This window comes from Hyla sarda, chromosome 5 (assembly GCF_029499605.1).
Source record: "Hyla sarda isolate aHylSar1 chromosome 5, aHylSar1.hap1, whole genome shotgun sequence".
Taxonomy (NCBI): domain Eukaryota; kingdom Metazoa; phylum Chordata; class Amphibia; order Anura; family Hylidae; genus Hyla; species Hyla sarda.
Genome location: NC_079193.1, coordinates 325,586,656 through 325,604,192, shown reverse-complemented (window position 1 = coordinate 325,604,192; position 17,537 = coordinate 325,586,656). Strand labels below are relative to the sequence as shown.

General features: G+C 44.3%; 1 protein-coding gene across 3 annotated transcripts in view; it reads right to left on the bottom strand.

The window, feature by feature from the left end:
• Nucleotides 1-17,537, bottom strand: part of TRIQK (triple QxxK/R motif containing) — a 137,703-nt gene that overhangs the window by 78,968 nt on the left and 41,198 nt on the right. For all 3 annotated transcript variants that reach the window (XM_056522331.1, XM_056522330.1, XM_056522333.1), the window contains exon 2: nucleotides 4,063-4,118. The gene's annotated coding sequence lies outside the window, so the exon portion shown is untranslated. The remainder of the gene's footprint in view (nucleotides 1-4,062; nucleotides 4,119-17,537) is intronic.

Here is a 17,537-nt window from a genome sequence, read left to right as displayed (position 1 = left end):
TGTTTAGGAGTAACACCTGGCTCATCAGCGTCGCTTCTTAAGTCCGTGTAAACGCTGATGAGACCAACAATGCTGAAAGATTCTAAAAACACATTCTCGAAGAAGAAGAGGATTCCTCTAAATACACAAGCCGTTTCTTTCAATGACTGGATTATGTAATACCATACACTCACGTACTGTGTACACAGAAGGCGATGCAAGGATAGATCACACACATCTGGGCAGCTTCAAAGTCACAGTTCCAGTTTTTATACATAGACCAGAGGTTTCCAAAATGTGGACCCCCCCAGCCGCTACAAAACTACAACCCCCGGCATTCCCGGACAGCGAACAGCTGTCCGGGCATGCTGGGGGTTGTAGTTTTGTAGCAGCTGGAGGTCTGCTGTTTGGAGACCTATGACATAGACCAGTTTGGAGACTTAGGACACAGACTATGTTATAAAGGATGTATGAGATGTAGTAAAGAGTGACAATAATGTTGGAATTGCTACAAATCATGGAATTTATATCAACACATGATTTTTTTTAATTTTTTATTAAAATGACAAATTGTCATATTGTCAATTAAAATGACAAATTTTAAATAATGCATTTTCAATGCTCACAGCTGGCTGTCCTGGCCTGTGACCATATATAATCATGACCATTTATACACACACAATATATATATATATATATATATATATATATATATATATATATATATATACATACATACACACACACACACACACACACACACACACACACACTCACGCAGTGTCCAGCTCACCACTCCTCGTCTCAGTGCGCGGAAACGTGTGAACTCCACGTATAAATGCAAACTTGACAAGAAAGGAAAGTCCAGCACTGCAGGTCCAAAGCAAGGAAGCTGTTTTATTGTATAAGAACACACGGACACCAAACGTGGATCACAAGTGACGCGTTTCGGCGAGTTCTTTCGCCTTAGTCGTACTAAGGCGACTAAGGCGAAAGAACTCGCCGAAACGCGTCACTTGTGATCCACGTTTGGTGTCCGTGTGTTCTTATACAATAAAACGGCTTCCTTGCTTTGGACCTGCAGTGCTGGACTTTCCTTTCTTGTCAAGTTTGCATACACACACACACACACACACAGTCATGGCCGTAAATGTTGGCACCCCTGACATTTTTCAAGAAATTTTTTTCTCACAGAAAAGGATTGCAGTAACAAATGTTTTGCTATACACGTTTATTCCCTTTGTGTGTATTGGATCTAAACCAAAAAAAAAGGGAGGAAAAAAAGCAGATTGGATATAATGTCACACCAAACTCCAAAAATGGGCTGGACAAAATTATTGGCACCCTTTCAAAATTGTGGAAAAATATGATTAAAGGAGCATCACATGCTTGACACAAACTCACCTGGGGCAAGTAACAGGTGTGGGCAATATAAAAATCACACCTGAAAGCAGATAAAAAGGAGAGAAGTTCACTTAGTATTTGCATGGTGTGTCTGTATGCGCCACACAAAGCATGGACAACTGAAAGAGGAGAAGAGAACTGTCTGAGGACTTGAGAACCCAAATTGTGGAAAAATATCAACAATCTCAAGGTTACAAGTCCATCTCCAGAGATCTAGATTTGCCTTTGTGCACAGAGTGCAACATTATCAAGAAGTTTGCATCCCATGGCACTGTAGCAAATCTCCCTGGGCAGGGACGGATGAGAAAAATTGATGAAAGGTGTCAACGCAGGATAGTCCGGATGGTGGATAAGCAGCCCCAAACAAGTTCCAAAGATATTCAAGCTGTCCTGCAGGCTCAGGGAGAATCAATGTCAGCGCGAACTGTCTGTTGACATTTAAATGAAATTACACTATGGTAGGAGACTACCTTTTGTCAAAATGAACTTGCATAAGCCAAAATCCTTCTGGGAAAATGTCTTGTGGACAGAGGAGACCAAGATAGAGCTTTTTGGTAAAGCACATCATTCTGCTTTTTACCAAAAACAGAATGAGGCCTACAAAGAAAAGAACACAGTACCCCTACAGTGATATATGGCAGAGGTTCAATGATGTTTTGAGGTTGTTTTGCTGCCTCTGGCACTGGGTGCCTTGAATGTGTGCAAGGCATAATGAAATCTAAGGATTACCAACGGATTTCGGGTCGCACTGTACAGCCCAGTGCCAGAAAGCTGGGTTTGCATCCGAGATCTTGGGTCTTCTAGCAGGACAATGACCCCAAACATACGTCAAAAAGCACCCAGAAATGGATGGCAACAAAGCACTGGAGAGTTCTGAAGTGGCCAGCAATGAGTCCAGATATAAATCCCATTGAATACCTGTGGAGAGATCTTAAAATTTCTGTTGGGAAAAGGCGCCTTCCAATAAGAGAGACCTGGAGCAGTTTGCAAAGGAAGAGTGGTCAAACATTCCGGCTGAGAGGTGTAAGAAGCTTATTGCTGGTTATAGGAAGAGACTGGTTTCAGTTATTTTTTCCAAAGGGTGTGCAACCAAATATTAAGTTAAGGGTGCCAATAATTTAGTCCAGCCCATTGGGATCCAGTGGGACCCGGTGGTGTGAGTTGCGTTCCGACCCATTTAGGGTTCGTTAGTAGGGATGTAAGAAAAAAATCGATTAGCGCGATTATCACGATTTTTTTGTTCCGCGATACTGAATCGATTTTAAAATTCTGAGAATCGATTTTTTTTTATAAATTATTATAATTAACATTTACTGTATTTCATTCATTTACAGTCCTATTTGTCTGTCTTATTTTTTTTTTATAAAACTTAAACTCCTGACCACTAGTTGGCAGTGTACCTGTTATCAGCTCTGTCCCACTCGCAGGCTGCTACCGCGAGACTACAGACTCAGAACAAACAGGAAGGAGAACGTACGCACTCACATGACAACTCTCGCGGGATCTTGTTCTTTCTCAGCTGCGACTCGCGATATATCGCGATATATCGAATCGCCACCCTCGTATCGCGATTCGAATCGCCAAATTATTGGCGATTCACACCCCTATTCGTTAGGCAGGAAAATTGTGTCAATGCAAAACAGCAGTGCAAATTTAGCCTAAGCTGCATTTGTATGCAGTGTGAAATCATAAGTGTGCATTTGTATGCATTTTTAGGCACTATTTTGGTGTACAATATGCACCAAAATTTATTCTGGAAACCTGGCCTAAGAATTTGGATTGGTCAGAACCCTCAGTGATCAAGTCTACAACTCCAACCCATAAAATCAGAGACTGGCAAAACTTTAGACTGGCAAAGCTTTAGTGGTTCCATTTTAAAATTTGTTGAAAAAAAAAATCTATAAAATGAAAAAAATTTAATTAAATTAAGAGATGGCATTTATAGAAAATGTCTTTTTATCTCTAAAGAGGCACTGTCACCAACATAAAATATTGATATGTTGCAGATATAGATTCTAAGACTCTCTCTAAAATATGTTGGTTTAAAAATAGTGGCTTTTACCTTATATTTGGCCTTTATAATTCCAGCCCATATATGTCCCCATACAGGCTTATTTGATATTCAGTTTCTGTACTCGCAGCACGTCACTTGGATCCCTGCTGCAGGAGTTGAGACGCGCCCCCAGTTAGGGAGAGGAAATCAGGGGAAGTAAGCAGCACAACAGATAAAAGTACTCACTTGCAAAAATCCCCACCGCTACCCACCATTACCTGCTTTCCGTCCCAAAGGTTTTAAAGGGAACTGAGAGATTTGAGCTTTAACCCCTTTAAAAGATAAGGAAATAAATAAATAAATAAATAAATAATGCACATATTTGGTATTGTCATGTGTGTAATTGCCCAAAATATTAATCGATTATGAAGATAACCATAAGTTACTTCTCTAACGAGCGCCCAATGGAGTATCTACATTCTACAGAGGAAAGCTGGCATTTCCTTTATGGACAACGCTGAAAAAAAATCTAGCCGGAAACGTATTTACATGTACACTCAGGCAATAAATTCTAAAGTTGGGCACTTTGCTTGAAAAGTTTGAAGTTGATGTTTACCAGAGCTCACAGTTGCCTTAGACACTTTACAGCACATTTGAGACACATTAAAGAGAATTAAAGCACTTACCTAAATTGTGTTGCTTTCCTCAGCGCAGGTTATATAAAGGAACGATCCATAAAGCACTATTAAAAAAAAATAAAATAAATTATAATATATATATATTGATGTGAGACTTAAAAAGTAGCAGTCAGGTGTCACAAATCCTACGTTCTCCGAATACTTTCCAGGCATATATGGTGTTTACACCGGCATTGTGACAGGAAATAAACATTATGCAAACAGATTTGTACTAAATAGTATTCAACAATAGAATGAGGAGTACTGTACATAAAGTGGAACTACTGTCACATCAAGTCAATCTGCTGGAAACAGATGGAAAACTATCAACAGCCTTTATACACTACGGGGCAGATTTACTGATCTAGAGTAATATTCAGACAGCATAAACACCGACCAGGGAGCCTGACATGCACCAAACTCATCCCAGTGGCTTACACCGTATTATATATTCGTTGTGTCTTGCTAGATATGTCATGCCAGTGTTTTCCAACCAGCATGCCTCCAGCTGCTGCAAAACTACAACTCCCAGTAGGATGTGAGACTTAAAGGGGTATTCCAGGAAAATACTTTTTTTTTATAAATCAACTGGCTCCAGAAAGTTAAACAGATTTGTAAATTACTTCTATAAAAAAATCTTAATCCTTTCAGTACTTATGAGCTTCTGAAGTTAAGGTTGATCTTTTCTGTCTAAGTGCTCTCTGATGATACGTGTCTCGGGAACCGCCCAGTTTAGAAGAGGTTTGCTATGGGGATTTGCTTCTAAACTGGGCGGTTCCCGAGACACGTGTCATCAGAGAGCACATAGACAGAAAATTCAACCTTAAAGGGGTACTCCGGTGAAATCCTTTTTTCTTTTAAATCAACTGGTGCCAGAAAGTTAAACATATTTGTAAATTACTTCTATTAAAAAATTTTTAATCCTTCCAGCACTTATTAGCTGCTGAATGCTACAGAGGAAATTCCTTTCTTTTTGGAACACTGATGACATCACGAGCACAGTGCTCCCTGCTGACATCTCTGTCCATTTTAGCAACCGTGCATAGCAGATGTATGCTAAGGGTGTATGCTAAGCATGGTGGCTCAGTGGTTAGCACTCCTGCCTTGCAGTGCTGGGGCCTTGGGTTCAAATCCCACTGAGGACAACAATAAATCAAGAGTTATTATTATTATAATGACGTTAAGCAAAGAGCACTGTGCTCGTGATGTCATCAGAGGGAATTCCTAAAAGAAAAAAAATTTCCTCTGTAGTATTCAGCAGCTAATAAGTACAAGATTTTTTAATAGAAGTAATTTACAAATCTGTTTAACTTTCTGGAGCCAGTTCATATCTAAAAAAAAGTTTTTTCCTGGTTAACCCCTTTAAAAACAAAATGGGTAAAAAGGTGCTTAGAGATGAACAAACTTCCAGTAATTCAATTCGTTACGAACTTCTCGGCTCGGCGTTTGCAAACGCCAAGCCGAGAAGTGCGTGACGAATCGAATTACTGGAAGTTTGCTCATCTCTAAAGGTGCTGGATAAATCCTTTAAATCCTATCCCGATCCAGCCATAAAACACATACAACCCCCCCAGAAATGTCCACATCCAATAATACCCGGGCACCATTAGGACACAGTAGGGGAAAGATCAGGTATGAATCACTTTTTTTTTTTTTTTTTTTTTTTTTTAAGCCAGTTTCAGCCCTTTAAAAAAAATTCTAGCACCTGGTCACCATTTAAAGATTCTGGGGCCTGGGATGAAGCCTTTCCTGATGTGATGACAGATATTAGAACTCTGCCCTTTCCAACTCCTGAGAGCAACAGACACCTGGTGGAAACCCGGCTGATCCCTTTCAAAGTCAGCGGTACCCATTGGGACCTGGTGCTGTCCATTGTGATCCGACCTGTTCAAGGTCTGTTTGGAGCAAAGAAAATAAAAGATGGGACGGATCACAGCGCTGGTGTGAACTTAAATGGGTACTCTGGCGGAAAACAATTTTTTTTAAATCAACTGCTGCCAGAAAGTTAAACAGATTTTACTTCTTTTTAAAAATCTCAATCCTTCCAGTACTTATCAGCTGCTGTATGCTCAAGTGGAAGTTCTTTTCTTTTTGAATTTCATTTCTGTCTGACCACAGTGCTCTCTGCTGACACATCTGTCTATGTCAGGAACTGCCCAGAGTAGGAGCCAATCCCCATAACAAACCTATCCTACTCTGGTCAGTTCCTTATGTGATAATAACAAAAAACGTGGTCTCAAATGGCTGGAGGGGCTCAACCCCAAATGCAGTTGTGCATTTATACTGGGGGAGCAGATCCTGCCCTTGTAGTCCGTTGCTAGGGGCGATCCCCAGCATAAAAATGCATACAATGGAGGATGCCTGCAGCGGACTACAAGTGCCACAATAGAATCCTACACCAGATAGACGGTGTGGATGTGTAACAATTAGAATAATACAATACAGGAATGTAGATGCACTACTGTGGTAGATGTAAACAATGACATTGGCTAATCCCTCAACATGTAATTGCATACATCTACCACAGTAGTGCACCTAAATTTCTGTATTGTACAGTTCCTTACGTGGACAGAGGTGTCAGCAGAGAGCAGTGTGGTTAGACAAAGGTAATTCAAAAATAAAAGAACTTCCTCTGTAGTTTACAGCAGCTGATAAGTACTGGAAGGATTAAGAATTTTAAATAGAAGTAATTTAAAAAACTGTAACTTTCTGGAACCAGTGGATTTAAAAAAAATAAAATACCCCCTTTAACCTTACTTCTGTTTACATAGACCCAGTCCCTATCCCCACTGGGGCTCACAATGTAAATTCCCATATCACTCATATGGGAACACATACTACAGACAAACCCCATTTGTGTATGTTGTTCTTGATCAGATCTGACTTGGAACTAGGGATCGACCGATATCGTTTTTTTTAGGGCCGATACCGATAATCGGTGGAGGTTAGGGCCGATAGCCGATTTATCCCCCGCGACACCGCTGCAGATCATTGATTTAAAGCGGGCGCTTTAAATCAATGAACTGCAGTGGCTTTTGCGGTGCCTTAGACCGCCGCCGCAACCCGCTTCTCTCCCCCTCCTGCCTGACCGGGGGTCCTGAGTCCTATCACCGCCGCCGCACCCCCCCCCCCCCCACCGCTCCCCCCATCGCCACACCACTCCGCGCCCCCTACCGCCCCACCACACCGCGCCGCACCCCCCACCGCACCGCCACATTGCCTCCCCCATCCCCGGTTTTATAATTACCTGTTCCCGGGGTCCACTCTACATCTGGCTCCGGTGGCGTCCTCCTGAGCTATCACTGTGCGCACTGACGGTGACGCCACGTCAATCGTCATTGCGCGCAGCGTAACGCAGAACGCAGGAGGAGCCAGAAGTAGCGTGGACCCTGACCCCCGGGAACAGGTAATTATAAAACCGAGGATGGGGGAGGCAATGGGGCCGGGACGGTGCGGCAGCATTATCGGCAAGGTAATTGCCGATACCGATAATGCCCAAAATCGTGATTATCGGCCGATAATATCGTCCAAACCGATAATCGTCGATCCCTACTTGGAAGCCCAGTGCTGCAAGGTACCAGCGCTAACCACTGAGCCACCGTGTTTTTGATGTGCAATTTCATAATATACATAAAAAGGTTCCCAAAAGTTTCCTACAGTGAACCCATAAACCCAATGTTCACCTCTCTCACACAACCAGAAATATTCTTTTGTTGTTTTCTTCCAACCACAACACACTGCAAGACGTATTTTATGTTCTGCTTTATCACTAGAGAATTACACCTCCTGCTGTGTATCAAATGAAAAGGCCTTTATTTCTGTATTTCAGTGCTAAAGATTTCCACCACCCTCCCCAAAAAAACAAAAAAAAGAAAAGAAAAGATAATAAAGACACAAATCAATATATTAAAACGGAAACTGAAAACAGAACAAAGGCAGTCGGGCTGAGGAACAAGCATCTTTAAAGGTCACCAGCTGGACCCGCCAACTCCTGCTAGTGATTCAATATCTATGGGGGCAGCCAATGGGGTTGTAAGGGGGATGATCAGGCATGATGGAGGATTTTACCATGACAGACCCTTCGTTCACATGGGACATAAGTGGCTGCCAGAAGTATCAGAGAAGTATACAGTGACCCCCTCGACCTACGATGGCCCCGACATACGATAATTTAAAAATGCGATGGCCTCTCAGAGGCCATCGCATGTTGGCGGCAGCATCAACATACAATTCTTTTTTATGTTGGGGCCATCGCATAAACTGCTATCGGGCAGCGCAGACTGCTTCAGCTGCCACCGGATAGCCATTTACGGTGCCCTGTGAGCTCCGGTGATGGTCACTTACCTGTCCTCGGGGCTCCGGCGCGTCCTCTTCGGGATCCCTGCATCGTCGGTGCTCTCCATCGACGTCATCACGTCACTGCGCACGCCGTCCCGTCATCCAATAGAAGCGGGGTGAGTAGCGACGTGATGGCGGCGACGGAGAGCACGGATGCCGGGGAAGCAGAGGCCTTGCCGGAGCTTCGGGGATATGGCGACAGCGATGGACGGCGACATCCCGGGCAGCGGTGACGGTCCGGAGCGGCGGGGACAGGCGAGTACAACTTCGTCTAACAGTGGTCTTCAACCTGCGGACCTCCAGATGTTGCAAAACTACAACCCCCAGTATTCCCGGACAGCCGTTGGCTGTCCGGGCATGCTGGGTGTTGTAGTTTTGCAACATCTGGAGGTCCGCAGGTTGTAGACCACTGTCCTATACTTTACATTGCACGGATCCCTCAACATGCGATGGTTTCAACAAACGATGGTCCATTTGGAACGGATTATCATCGTATGTTGAGGGACCACTGTACATGTTTATAGAGAAAAGAAGACAGCCATTCGATGTGTCATTCAAAAACATTTACTATTGCTTTAAAAAAACTTCCACTATGAGACGTTTTGACAGGTTGTCGGCATATGGGCCAAAAGTAATGGCTTTGGCTCTAATCAGCTCTTCTTAAAGCGTACCTGTCATTCCAGGTGACTTTTCAGGATAAGCTGCCCTGTGTGAGTACACGAGGAGCAGCACTATTTCTGGTCATTACATAACCTCTATATGGTATTTTTTAGCAGATTTCAGCTCTGCATGCTTTATCTCTAATTTGCAGTTCTCCCAGAGCTGGTTTGAAGACCTACCTCCTTTCTTCCCCTCCATAGACTTGTATTGCTTGTCTTGCAGATACAGAACAAGACTGTATGATTTTCTGAGAAGATTTGAGCACCATTTAATTGTGATAATTTAATTTGTTATGGGGACAAAAAGCTATCTGAACCTTCATAGAAATAACTGGCTATGAGTCTTTCACATAGCTGTGGAGGAATTACGGCCCATTGTTTAAATTCACCCACATTCACCCACTTTAAATAGGTCCCTCCCTTGCGAACTAGGCATGCTGGGATTTGTACTTTTGTAACAGCTGGAGAGACACTGTTTGGAAATTGCTGAGATAGGGGACAAGTACCTGATTGTAGGAGGTCTGACCTGTGGGACCCCCCACAATCTCCTGTAAACTTTCTGGACCATATATAAACATATACCTCTAAAAATTGGGGGTGTAAATACCACTGTAGAAGCCAAAGTAGCTGGTAAATGCCTATGGGTGGACTTTGGTGCACTGGGTGCCTGGTGGCCCCAGTAAGAACAAACATGGACTGCCCTGCCATGTACTACAAGAGGCAGATGGTTTAGACCTGCAGCTTATGAACCAGCTCGAAGCGTAAGCAACCTGACACAGACATCATGTTGCAGTAAATTCGTTGTGCCCATGATGTCCTCAGAATGCTCCCTCTTATGCCGATATACAGTGGGTGAAAAAAGTATTCAACACGTCACCATTTTTCCTAACTAAATATATTTCTAAGGTGCTATTGATACAAAATTTTTACTAGATTATGGTAACAACCCAAGTAATCCATACATACAAAGAAACAAAAAAAAAATCTCAGAAATTAACCCCTTAATAAGAACTCAGCTGTGATTACCGTGGTCGCCGGTAATCAGACCCGGAGCGAACATGCGCCTTGGACTGATTTTAAATGAGGTGCTGCATGTAAGATCACGGGGGTCCCCAGCGGTGGGACCCCCACCATCAGGTATCTTATCCCCTATGTCTAAGCGCCGGAGTACCCCTTTAAATACTTTTTTCTACTTTTGTTTTTCCTCCTCAACTTCTAAAAATCATAACACATTCAATTTTGCACCTACAGACCCATATAAGGGCTTGCTTTTTGTGTCACCAATTGTACTTTGTAATTACATCACGTATTTGATAACATAATCTGTGGCGAAACAAAAAAAAAAGATTTGTGGGGTTAAATGAAATTTTTTTTAGAGCTTCCGTTTCTATTCAGTGCACTTTTCTGTTAAAATGACACCTTATCTGTATTCTGTAGGTCCATACGGTTACAAGGATACCTAATTTACAGTCATGGCCGTAAATGTTGACACCCCTGAAGTTTTTCTTGAAAATGAAGTCTTTCTCACAGAAAAGGATTGCAGTAACACATGTTTTGCTATGCACATTTATTTCCTTTGTGTGTATTGGAACTAAACCAAACAAGGGATGAAAAAAAGCAAATTCGACATAATGTCACCAAACTCATTGGCACCCTTAACTAAACATAGGGCTGCACACCCTTAGGAAAAAAATAACTGAAATCAGTCGCTTCCTATAACCATCAATAAGCTTCTTACACCTCTCAGCCGGAATGTTTGACCACTCTTCCTTTGCAAACTGCTCCAGGTCTCTCTTATTGGAAGGCGCCTTTTCCCAACAGCAATTTTAAGATCTCTCCACAGGTGTTCAATGGGATTTAGATCTGGACTCATTGCTGCCACTTCAGAACTCTCCAGCGCTTTGTTGCATCCATTTCTGGTGATTTTTGACGTATGTTTGTGGTCATTGTCCTGCTGAAAGACCCAAGATCTCAGACGCAAACCCTGCTTTTTGAAACTGGACTATACAGTGCAACCCAAAATCTGTTGGTAATCCTCAGATTTCATGATGCCTTGCACACATTCAAGGCCCCCAGTGCCAGAGGCAGCAAAACAACCCCAAATCATTAAACCTCCACCATATTTCACTGTAGGTACTGTGTTCTTTTCTTTGTAGGCCTCATTCTGTTTTCAGTAAACAGTAGAATGATGTGCTTTACCAAAAAGCTCTATCCTGGTCTCATCTGTCCACAAGACGTTTTCCCAGAAGGATTTTGGCTTACTCAAGTTCATTTTGGCAAAATGTAGTCTTGCTTTTTTGTCTCTGTCAGCAGTGGGGTCCTCCTGAATCTCCAGCCATAGCGTTTCATTTCATTTAAATGTCGACAGATAGTTCGCACTGACACTGATGCTCCCTGAGTCTGCAGGACAGCTTGAATATCTTTGGAACTTGTTTGGGGCTGCTTATCCACCATCCGGACTATCCTGTGTTGACACCTTTCATCAATTTTTCTCTTCCGTCCACAACCAGGGAGATTAGCTACAGTGCCATGGGTTGCAAACTTCTTAATAATGTTGCACATTGTGGACAAAGGCAAATCTAGGAGATGGACTTGTAACCTTGAGATGAGACTTGTATCTTGTTGATATACTCAAGACAGTTCTCTTCTCTTTTTGTTGCCCATGCTTAGTGTGGTACACACAGACACACAATGCAAAGACTGAACTTCTCTCCTTTTTATCTGCTTTCAGGCATGAATTTTTATATTGCCCACACCTGTTACCGTATATACTCGAATATAAGCCGACCCGAATATAAGCCGAGGCCCCTAATTTTACCCCAAAAACCCAGGAAAAGTTATTGACTCGACTATAAGCCTAGGGTGGGAAATACATCATCCTCCCATGTCATCATCCCCCCCATGTCATCATCCAGACCCCATCATTAACACCCCCGTCATCATCACCCTGTCATCACGACCCCCGTCATCATCCCCCCCATCATCATCCAGACCCCCATCATCATCCCCCCCATCATCATCCAGACCCCCGTCATCATCCCCCCCATCATCATCCAGACCCCCGTCATCATCACCCCCCCACCCCCCACCCCCCCCCCGTCATCATCCAGACCCCCGTCATCATCACCGCCTGTCAAACCCTTCATCAGTGGTCTTCAACCTGCGGACCTCCAGATGTTGCAGAACTACAACTCCCAGCATGCCCGGACAGCCATCAGCTGTCCGGGCATGCGGGGAGTTGTAGTTTTGAAACCTCTGGAGGTCCGCAGGTTGAAGACCACTGCGGCCTTCCTCATCATTCAGACACCCCCTTTAGTTTTCTATTCACCTCTCCTCGGTGGAAAGGAAGGGTGAGCTGGTCCAGGCCATCTATGCTGCAGGGACCGTCCGGTGGGGAGGGTTAGTCATTCCGGGCTGTCCATTTTCACCGGGGGGGGGGCCCTCTTCTCCGCGCTCGGCCCCGGACTAGTGACGTTGCCTTCATGCGCATCCCTGTGCGTCATCGTCAAGGCAACGTCACTAGTCCGGGGCCGGAGCGCAGAGACGAGGGCCCCCTCCCGGTGAAAATGGACAGCCCGGAATGACTAACCCTCCCCACCAGACGGTCCCTGCAGCATAGATGGCCTGGACCAGCTCACCCTTCCTTCCCACAGAGGGGAAGTAAGTAGAAAACTAAAGGGGGTTCTGAATGATGGCGAAGACCTCAGTGGTCTTCAACCTGCGGACCTCCAGAGGTTTCAAAACTACAACTCCCAGCATGCCCGGATAGCCGATGGCTGTCCGGGCATGCTGGGAGTTGTAGTTTTGCAACATCTGGAGGTCCGCAGGTTGAAAACCACTGAGAAGGGATTGACAAGTGGAGAGTTCACTCGAGTATAAGCCGAGGGAGGCGTTTTCAGCACGAAAAATCGTGCTGAAAAACTCTGCTTATACTCGAGTATATATGGTACTTGCCCCAGGTGAGTTTAAAAAACATAACATGCTCTAAACAATCTTATTTTTCCACAATTTTGAAAAAGGTGCCAATAATTTTGTTCAGCCCATTTTTGGAGTTTGGTGTGACATTATGTCCAATTTGCTTTTTTTCCTCCCTTTTTTGGTTTAGTTCCAATACACACAAAGGGAATAAACATGTATATAGCAAAACATGTGTTACTGCAATCCTTTTCTGTGAGAAAAACTTCATTTTCTAGAAAAAATTCAGGGGTGCCAACATTTATGGCCATGACTGTATGTAGGTTTTATTTTACTACTTAAAACTATAACTACAGGCACCAAAATTAGTATGTTTATAATTGTAATCTTCTGACCCCTATACATTTTTTATTTTTCTGCATATAAGGGTGAAATGAGGGCTCATTTTTTTGCGCCGTGATCTGTAGTTTTTTTCAGTACCATTTTTTTTTATTTGACTTTTTATATCGCTTCTTATTAAATATATTTATGGTATATGAAGTGACGAAAAAAAAAGCACAATTTTGGACTTTGGTATTCTTTTACGTGTACTTCATCGACCGTGCAATTTAGCTAACCTTATATTTCAATAATTCAGACATTTATGTACGTGGCGGTACCACATGATGATTACATTTATTTTTTATTACATTGTTTTATTTAAAAAAAAAATAGGAAAAGCAGGGGGTGATTCAAACTTTTATTAGGGGAAGGGCCTATTCACATTTTTTAACATTTTCATTTTACACTTTTTTTTTTTTTTTAGCCCCCGCATGGGGCTATACCATGAAATCTTAATTGCATATACTGTTCAATGCTATGCTCCATCCTGCTGAGCAGGCTTGGAGCAGCAGAAGACCAATCGGACGACAAAGAGGCAGGTGAGGACCCTCCCCTCGTCCAGACAGCAGATCAGGACATTGCGTTTAGTCGCAATAGTCCTAATTAGCTCCGCTGAGCTGCTGGGATAGTTTCACTTTCAATTTAGACACACGATCAACTTTGATACGCCGATAAGCCGCTGCAGTTCAATTATTTAAAGTGGGCGCTTTAAATCAATGAACTGCAGCGGCTTTGCTGACCGCCTGCTGACGGCTTCTCTGCCCCTGCCTGTCCTGGGGTCTAGAGCCCTGCTGCCGGCCCTTCTCTCCCCCTGGATATCGGTGCCGCTGCTCGTTCTCTCCCCCTGGCTATCGGTGACGCTGCCCCATTGCCGGCACCGATAGCCAGGGGGAGAGAAGCGGTGACGGCAATGGGGCAGCGGCGCCGACAAACAGGGGGAGAGAAGAGGCAGCGGCACCCATTGCCGGCGCCGCTGCCCCGTTGCCTCCCCCATCCCCGGTTGTATAATTACCTGTTGCCGGGGTCGGGTCCGTGCTGCTTCAGGCCTCCGGGGTGCGTCCCCTGCGTCGTTGCTATGCGCTGCAAGACGCAATGACGTCACTCGTCATTGCGTCCTGCTGTGCAGTGCATAGTGCAGCAGGGCTCTAGACCCCAGAAAAGGCAGGGGGAGAGAAGCAGGTAGCGACGGCCTCTCTCCCCCTGCCTTTCCTGGGGATATATCTGGGTATACACATGCACACACACGCACCCTCATTTTACCAAGGATATTTAAGTAAAAAACTTTTTTTACCCAAGTATCCTTGGTAAAACGAGGGTGCGTGTTATAGGCCGGTGCGTGGTATACCCCGATAAATATGGTAGTGCAAATAAAAGCCGATTTTATTCAAGCCACAAGACAGAAGGATACAAGGTAACGCGTTTCAGCCAGTGTTACCAGCCTTACTCATACAAAAGGTACAAAATGACACAGCCATTCCTTTATGGGAAAGGGGGATCAACGGACCGCCCAGGTGAACGCCTGGGTCAATTAGCTGAATCCACTCCCACAAAGGAAGTACAAAAGACACACATAAAATGTGCAAGAGCTAGGAACATTACTCTAAATAAAAACCGTACTAAACTCATATCTTCATTTAAACAGGTACACAACAATACTGAACCTAATGAGATTCCTATACAGAAGAACAATAAACCTATTGTATTTATTACTCAATACAGTAGCGATTCACGAATATATGCCGATCATTACTAGTGATCCTTCATATAGTTCAGTTTTGGATACAGGCTACAAATGTGTGTCCAAAAGAGCTCCCACTATAGGGCAAAAATGATCCCCTAGTCTATTCTCTAACAACATGCCTATAACTCGCACCTGGCTTACTACAGAGGGTTCATATAAATGTGGTCACAAAATATGTATTTGTTGCAAATTTATGCATAATGTTACTGAATTTCATATTCCACTGGGAAAAATTACAAAATGCAACAATACATAAATTGTAACACAACACATGGTATATATTTGTTCTCTGCAAAGTACAATATGTAGGGTGTACCCCAAACTCACTAAAAGTCAGAATTAGAAACATATTTCTGCTATTGCTCACTTTAAAGGGGTATTCCTGGCAAAAACATGTTATCCCCTATCATGCCACGCCCCTCCATTCATGTCTATGGGAGGGGGCGTGATGGCATGAATGGAGGGGGCGTGGCGTCACGTCCCCAGTCCTGGAAACCTGGAGGTTTCTGAAACCGGAGATTCAGCACCCGCATAGAATGCGGGTGCTGCAGGGATATTGTGGGGGGGTCTCAGCAGTGGGCCCCCTGGGATCAGACATCTTTTCCCCTATCCTTTGGATACGGAATAAAATGTTTTTGCCCGGAACAACCCTTTAATTCTCAACCACACCATGGCCACACAACAATGCCAACAGGATCATCAGGGAGATTATTCTTCTGTGGTTCTGTGTGGAATTGAAAGGGTTATTCCCCCTAAAAGGGGTGGAAATTTTAAACAAAAAATCCTTGACCGTGAAGTGTATTGGATTTTGGAACTTGATTCTCGATTTCCCAAGGGACTTAAGCGTAGACAGGATGTAATTCTACATTATTAAGATATTTACAGTCCTATTTTATAGTCATTTTTTTTCATCATATCTACCTACATATCATCCAATATAGTTGTGCCTCTCCCTTTAGATATACTCTATGGCATGCATTACATATACTTCTCTCATATATATGTATTTTCTTTATATTTTTTGAAATGCCATTAGTATATCCAGACATAATTTATGGGATTTTTATATATTGCATTGATATAGTTTTTCTTTCCTATGTATTTTTGCAAATTTTATGTGTGTCTTTTGTACTTCCTTTGTGGGAGTGGATTCAGCTAATTGACCCAGGCGTTCACCTGGGCGGTCTGTTGATCCCCTTTTTCCATAAAGGAATGGCTGTGTCATTTTGTACCTTTGTATGAGTAAGGCTGGTAACACTGGCTGAAACGCGTTACCTTGTATCCTGCTGTCTTGTGGCTTGAATAAAATCGGCTTTTATTTGTACTATATCCTGCGCTTGACTTCTCTTCTCTATATTGCCTTGGTGTTGGTTCACACAGCGCCGTGCGTCAGGTTTCTGGCTGGAGAGGTGAGCTGAGGAACTACCTACAGTGACCCCCCCCCCCCCCCCCCCGATCTACGATGGCCCCGACATATGATCATTTCAACATGCGATGGCCATCGCATGTTGATGGAAGCATCAACATACGATGGTTTTGTATGTCGGGGCCATCTCATAAACGGCTATCCGGCAGCGCAGACTGCTTCAGCTGCCACCGGATAGCCGTTTACGGTGCCCCGTGAGCTCCGGTGATGTCTCTTACCTGTCCTCGGGGCTCCGGCGCGTCCTCTCCGGGATCCCCTGCATCATCGGCGTCCATCGTCGTCATCACGTCACTGCGCACGACGTCCCGTCATCCAATAGGAGCGGCGTGCGTAGCGACATGATGGCGGCGACGGAGAGCGAAGATGCCGGGGAAGCAGAAGCCTTGCCGGAGCGTCGGGGACACCCCGGGGACAGCAATGGAAGGCGACATCCAGGGCAGCGGTGACGGTCCGGAACGGCGGGAACAGGCGAGTACAACTTCCTCTACCAGTGGTCTTCGACCTGCAGACCTCCAGATGTTGCAAAACTACAACTCCCAGCATGCCCGGACAGCCAACGGCTGTCCGGGCATGCTGGGTGTTGTAGTTTTGCAACATCTGGAGGTCCGGAGGTTGTAGACCACTGTCCTATACTTTACATTGAGAAGATGACCCCCGGAGAAGGACAGCCCGGACCGGTTGACCCTCCACCCGGAATGCCGCCGGACACTACAGGCAGGAAGGATGGCCCGGACCACCCTGACAGGTAGGGGGAGACAAGCGGGTGGTGGCGGCAGCGGCCTATGGCACCGCAATAGCCACTGCAGTGCATTGATTTAAAGCGCCCGCTTTAAATCAATGATCTGCAGCGGTGTCGCGGGGGGATAAATAGCCGATAACTTATACCGGAATATCGGTATAAGTTATCGGCTATCGGCCCTAACCTCCACCGATTATTGGTGTCGGTATCGGCCCTAAAAAAACGATATCGGTCGATCCCTAATTCAAACACCCCAATTTTGGCAAGTTTGGCAACAACAAAATC